Raw genomic sequence first — 6,762 nt, forward strand, 5'->3', positions numbered from 1 at the left:
TTTTGAAATTTCCAGCATTACATCAGTCAATTTTTGGTTGGTTTATCTCTGTTTAGGCATCTCCAGCATTTTAGAACAAAGCTTCGTGAGTTTTCGCGTTGATTTCGTCCAAACATTTTGTTGTCCCTCTCTGCTCGAGTTAGGCTGGAGCCTACTTTATCGGCAGGGAAGGGCGTGCTCACCTAATTCCACGTCGCCTATCTACTGTTCCCAACGTGTGAATCAAGACTTGGAAACGACAATGTCCACATTAATTGAGATGCTGCTATCTATTGCCTGTATGATTAAATGCTTAATTTGTCTTGGGCAAGCGAAAGTTCTTCTGTGATTTGATCGATTTATAATATTTCACTTCCCCTGATTTCCTTTCTCCTTTATTATGAATACAACTTCGATTTTTTCTTTTTTGGATCAGGGAAACACCACTTGAGGTGGGTGGGAGACTTATCCACGCATGGACATGCCAAAATTTAGGTCCCTCTCACATTTTTTAATTGCCTTAAAAGAAGTTGGTGAAGTAAGGTCAAGTTGCAACTAGCCGGATTGCACCAGCAACGGGGGTGCAATTAAAGGCTGGACAATTCTTCGATCGGCACGACCGGCCGCATAGTTTCAACTTTAGCTGCTCCCTGTCAAATCCAGTGATCCATTGGTTTTAAAAGACATACTTATTATAACGCTATATTTAACAAAAAAAGGTTTAGTTTTGTATTTAATATTGTGAAAGATTTTGAATGTCTTAAAAATAAGCTGGTTAAACTATTGTTTTGATTTCTAATCTTTTTGGAACTGTATCTGAAGTTGCTAGATACGGATTGGGAAAGATAGGCAACAAGGTTGTCTCATATAACTTATTTCTCTTGTTAAGTAAATTATAAAAATATTCCTATATGGTTATTCTCCAAAAAACATGTGAAACAGCGTATTTGAAGGCGTCAGAGTCCGATATCGACCGTGAAATAAGTGAGATGCATAATAATTGACTGACGATTTACTTTAGCTAGTGAAAAAGTAACCAAAATATTCTTTTATGAAGAAAAGTAAGCAGAATTTCTTCACCGTGCCATCCAACTAGCCTATTTAATGGAGTGGACATCCCCATGTGCTGATCAACCCTAGGCAAAGACAAGTCAATAAAGAAATCAATTCTGATGCTATCTTTTTACTAGCTAGAGTGATAAAACTCTTTACAGATTTTGTGAAGAAATCTAAAGTTTCAAGAGTGCTGTTCATGTACATCAGCTTTGTTATCCCAATTGACAGGAGTGAGTTTTCTCTTCGACTACCCTACCAGAACAAGAAACGTCCATTTCTTATGCGTTCGCCATAAAAAAGCCGGTTGGTGTAGATGGAGCAAGTCGCCGGAGGCATTATTCTCCTTCCAAAATGAGATACCGATCCAACCTAGTGATCTCTTGCCCGGACAAAGGGTTGTATATCCTTTGAATTTTGCCACTTGGAGAGTTCATCTGAGATTTACCTTGGCCTTTGAGCAGCATTTCCATGCAGTTAAAGTTAAGTTCTATTAATTAATCTTCTCCTATGTCAGTATTTAAAGGATATCGCATCTGCAGTTTGGGAAGTTACTTGACAGATTAACTAATTTTCATGTAAGTAGATATTGATCTCTCGCTCACCCCTGAAATATGGTGTCACAGAACATCTATTTCATATATGCAGCAATCCCTGTTTCTAATTACTTTTGCATGCAAACATTCAACAGCGAGTTTGGTGCATGACTGGCAACATTTTGGATATCTAATTTAGCCTGTTTTATCGTTTAAGTAACCCTGTAAAAATCTTATAAATATAGTTATCCAAGGAAACTAATTTGGCAATTTTCTTGGTTTGTATCATGTCCACCACACCTGCACCTTTAACATATAATAAAGAAAAAAAATTCTAAATTCCATTACCTGATCCGCTCACGTAATATCTGTTCAACAAAGTTGAATAAGTCTCAAAGCCCGACAAAGGCCACATTTCTTGCAACATTCTGAGATTTTCTGGCTTTAATAATATTTAACTTATTAAGTTTAGGAAACGCATGGTTTGCATCATACAACCCACATAAATCGACTGATAGCTACCAAGTAGAGTCTTCAAAAATATGTCGTCTTTAATTGGATTTGGTTCCTGTACCACCTCTCCCTCTCTCTTGGGAACTATATCTATATGGCAGTCAATATGTACGTCTTATGTAGGGCCAATACTACTCAAGAATTTTTGGCACCTCTTTAATTCCGCTTTGCACAACTCTTTATCACCTTTCGCTTTCTAATATATATATATATATAACACGAAAGATTGAGAGTTGGTTTGACTGATAAGGCGGGGCTAAATCATTCATTCAACCAACGGTTTTGCCATTACTACCCACCTTCGCCCATTGAATCTCTCTTGCACGTTCCTTTCATGTCAATTAATTATCAATTAACTCACTCTCATCGTGTAAGCCTCAAATTTAAGGCCGGCTGGCCGCTGTGGGGCTGCCGTGGAGGTTGATTGTAAACGAACTTCCATCTCTGTTTATTTAATCTTTTTCTATCTGATGCCCACCCGCGCACTCAACCGTTCAAATTCACCTCCGGGGTGTCTCTCTCTTTCTCTTTGTTCTTGTGTTTAAGAGATTTTTAATCCTCAAATTTTGTTATGCATTTCTATTTTATTAGTTCTTTCACTTTTTCTCTTTCACTGACTTGATCTACCAGATACATTGACCAGTTTAAAATTGAGGACTTTTTCAATTTAAGATCAGAGTGAAAAGCCTATAGTCGATCGTCAGAGTAAGGAAGCTGCATTTTTTAGATCGTTAGATGCGGTAGGATATATTCTCCATGCAACATGCAAGAAAAATAAAAATAAAATCAAATTTGAATTTGTACCATCATGCGCAAGAAGCAGGTGACGTTACCTGATTTTCCGGAACTTGCAACCAAGAAAAATATGCTGTCTGCAGTACTATCAGTGGTTCCTTTCACGAGATTATTGGGCACATCTCCTTTCCATGCGTGGAACAGGTACCATCTCGGTAAGAATAAGCTGTGCAGAGCAGTCGGTCATTGAAAACAATGGTTAGAAGCACGTTTAATTGACAGCTTACTGCTTAGTAAAATAATCGCCTTCACATTGCAATTTGTTCTTCCTCGTGCACCCACCGGAGCAAGCGTTTGATTACCACTCTTGGGCTGATGCAGGTTCCAAACCGTCCAAGCGCTCACACATCTGCATGTTCTGCTTAGGCTCGTTATTAAAGACCCCGAATGTTCCACAAACAGCATAGATATCACACTGTTGCGACCAGAAAACTTTCCAGCTCTCAGTCGGTTTGTTCCACGTTGCTAGCTTGATCTGCCCATTCACATCTATCTTAGTCCTTGTCAGCGACACATGTTAAAACAAAGGCTTTACATGAAACGGCTGAAGGTCACGGTGAAAAATCTCTTCCTAAAAATAAACAAAAAAGAAAGAATTCTTTAAGAGTTGCCATGTTTATCTAAATCAATAACCATCATTACTGGACCTTGCTGTAACTCAAAAAATGCATCAATAAAGAACTCTTTCCTTGGAGAGAGAAAGAGTATTCTCTTTAGTTTAGCAGAACCGGGTTAATTGTTTGTGGTATCAGAGCTATCTTTGATTCATCATTGTGTTCATCATGCCATGGTGCAAATTCAACCACGTCTGGCTCAGCCGTCAGAGCTATCTTTGATTCATCATTGTGTTCATGGTGCAAATTCAACCACGTCTGGCTCACCCGTGGCTCTGCCCCTAATCCAAGAACTCATTGAAATGCATTTATCTTTGATTCATCATTGTACGTCTGGCTCAGCCGTGGCTCTGCTACTAATCCAAGAACTCATTGAAATGCATTTTTCAGCTTAGTTTCTGTCAGATTGAATAAAAAGCATTTTTTGTTATCGTGCTTTCTGATCACCGATGTGATGAAAAGTCAAGCCTTACATACAAAGGTACGTTAGTGGTTTTATTGATGCTCTCCCTGTGAATATCTTGATGGTGTTCAATCCAAAGTATGATACATGGGAACATGGAGACCGGTTAGCCTTGAGTTGGATTATAACAACTGTTCGAACTTATTTTACCTTAGCTAATTTCTTACACCAAGGTTCTTTTCAGCCTGTGTGCTCTTGAACAAACAATATGTCTCACAGTTTAATTTCAGTTGACACATGATTTACGAAATGTGAAAAAAGGTGACATGCTCACGACGGATTACTTGAATCAAGTTAAGTTTCTGCAGGACTCATTAGTTATTGTCAATCATGTGACTTCTGATTTAGATCTGATTCTTTATACTTTTAATAAATTATCTAGTGAATATGAAGCATTTATGACCAAAGTTACCACCTTCAAGCAATTACCAAGTTTTTTGACATGCTGGTCACTTAAAAGAATGGTCTTAGCATTTTTGCGTAACCATCAAACACTAACAGTGACTCCCATGTTGTAGCCTTTGTGGCCCAACGTAGGTGAGGCCGAGGCAGCTTCAACTATCAAGAGATAAAGGTGGTAGCTGTGAATGGTGACCGCAGCCATAATAATAATAATAATAATAATAATAATAATAATAATAATAATAATAATAACAGTGGCCATAGTGGGCGTAGAAACAATAATTCAATGGCTCTTGCTTTGAGACGGCTTGGCATGCTCCTTTCATGTCAACTCATTCTCATTGAACTCCCATGCAACTCGACTTGTATGTAGAAAGATATAGAAGCTCGGCCCCTTTCATTATCTCGGATATTGGGGCTGATTATATATATATATATATAAACATACAAGTTGACTTTCCACAAGGATGTTCTCAAGGCGTTGCGGGACCATAGAAGCCCACGAGCATTGTCATTGCACTCCAGTAAATTACATTTCTGAAAAAAATCTATAGTAGAGTTTCCACACATTCCAGTCAAAGTAAGAGGCCAGAAGCCCAAAATAACGAAATGCAGTTATTGAATTGGGCGTTGTAAATTATTAATTAATTTGATCAGCTCATAAATGCAAAAGCTTCACGTGCGGTATGTTTAATTTTACAAAATTTTATAAAATAATTTTCTTATGTTTTAATTTTTTCACATATTGTTTCATTTGCTTTTTTTTTTTTTTACTATAATATTTTCTAGCCGATTTTTTGCCGATTCAGTTACATTGCCATCACAAGACTTAGTGGTTAACGCAATCGACACTCTGTGCCTAAATTGTGATATTCTGAAAAGGTCGATTAACTTTTATCAAGTCATGACTTCTAGGAATGTACTAGTTTAGTTTTCCTGTTTGTAAGAAAACAAGATTTTTCAGCGGGAGAAGATCATGCATGCACCAATTCCTCCAAATCAACTCTGACCATCAAAAGCATAATCATCTCATCAGTTAGAGTAGTGTCCTAATTTTGGTTTATTATGCACTGCAGAATCATTAGGAGGATGCATGTATGTATACACTGTAGCGTAATAAATTTTCAGAAAATTAACCCGCCCGCTTCCACTTATTACGTTCTTTTATCCCGTTTGTGTGGCTTTAAGTGGTGACCTAAAAATGGGTTTGACATAGCCTTGATCTGCCCATTTCAATCGCATACGTTGTTCATTGATTCCATTCTCCTATTAATGCAGAGACGTCGACATGTATCATATGCTTACTTCCTTTTAAGAAAAAAAAAAACGTTAAATTGTGCTAAATATTCTTCGTTTAATTTGTGAACTCGATATATATAATATTTAATTAGCCCTCAAATTCTTTTTACTTTTTCATATGTTATTTATTTATTTTTTTTAACATGATCTCCGCTGTCGATTCAGCTTGAGGTTGGAGGAGTACACGGCTAAGAACAAGTCGTCACGTACGGTAGCAACTCGCATCTGCACTTTTTCAAATAATTGTAATTTATCAACTTTCAAAACATTTTTCTTCTGCATATCATGATATGTTTTTCACATCAGAGCAAAAATTAAAACTGCTGTCCCAATGATTCTTCACTTTACTCCTGACTGAACACAATACACATTGGAAAAGTGTATGCTTTAGAAGCTCAATAGTTGTTGGATCGATAAAATTTAAAATTCGTCACTCAAAAGATCATAAATCATTGTCTAAACCATCATAAACTGTTGCAAGTTGACTCTCTCTCTTTCTCTCTCTCTCTAATTAGATTTTTATCTGTGCAGTGCCTGGTGGCCTTGGCTTTGTGCAGTTTGTGGATCCTTTAAATTTTGCCATGATTCTTTAAATTGGCGGTTGCGGCTGTGCTTGTGTGTGTTCTCACTTCTCAGCTTTCAATTTCACAAATTACTTTGTGTTTCAGAGGAGTTTCAGGATATGATGGTTGGAGGCCAACTTATGATGGGAATGCGGGTGCCACCCTATTGACGTAACAAGGTCGCTCACGCTGGTTTCAAAGCTCATCGACATTTGAATTTCTTCTACACGTTGTACCTCTATTTTTTGCGTCTTTGAACCCACAAAAAGGAAAAAAGAAGTCTTAACTTATTAAAGCCTTTTGTTTTTCTGTAAAAACGTTGCTCTGATTAGAAAGTTTCCATGGCCATAAACCTGCTCTGGCGGATCTTATTACCATCACCATCAGATGCGCCCTTCGACACCAGGAAAGTTAGGCAAATAAAGTGCATAAGTCTATTTCATGGCCTAAAAAGATCAGGCCTTACACATAATTTCAACAAGAAGCTTCAAAGTAAACTATGCAAGAACAAAGGAACCCAATCCCTCACCGTGGTTGCATATCAG

This window comes from Nymphaea colorata, chromosome 1 (genome assembly GCF_008831285.2).
Source record: "Nymphaea colorata isolate Beijing-Zhang1983 chromosome 1, ASM883128v2, whole genome shotgun sequence".
Classification (NCBI taxonomy): domain Eukaryota; kingdom Viridiplantae; phylum Streptophyta; class Magnoliopsida; order Nymphaeales; family Nymphaeaceae; genus Nymphaea; species Nymphaea colorata.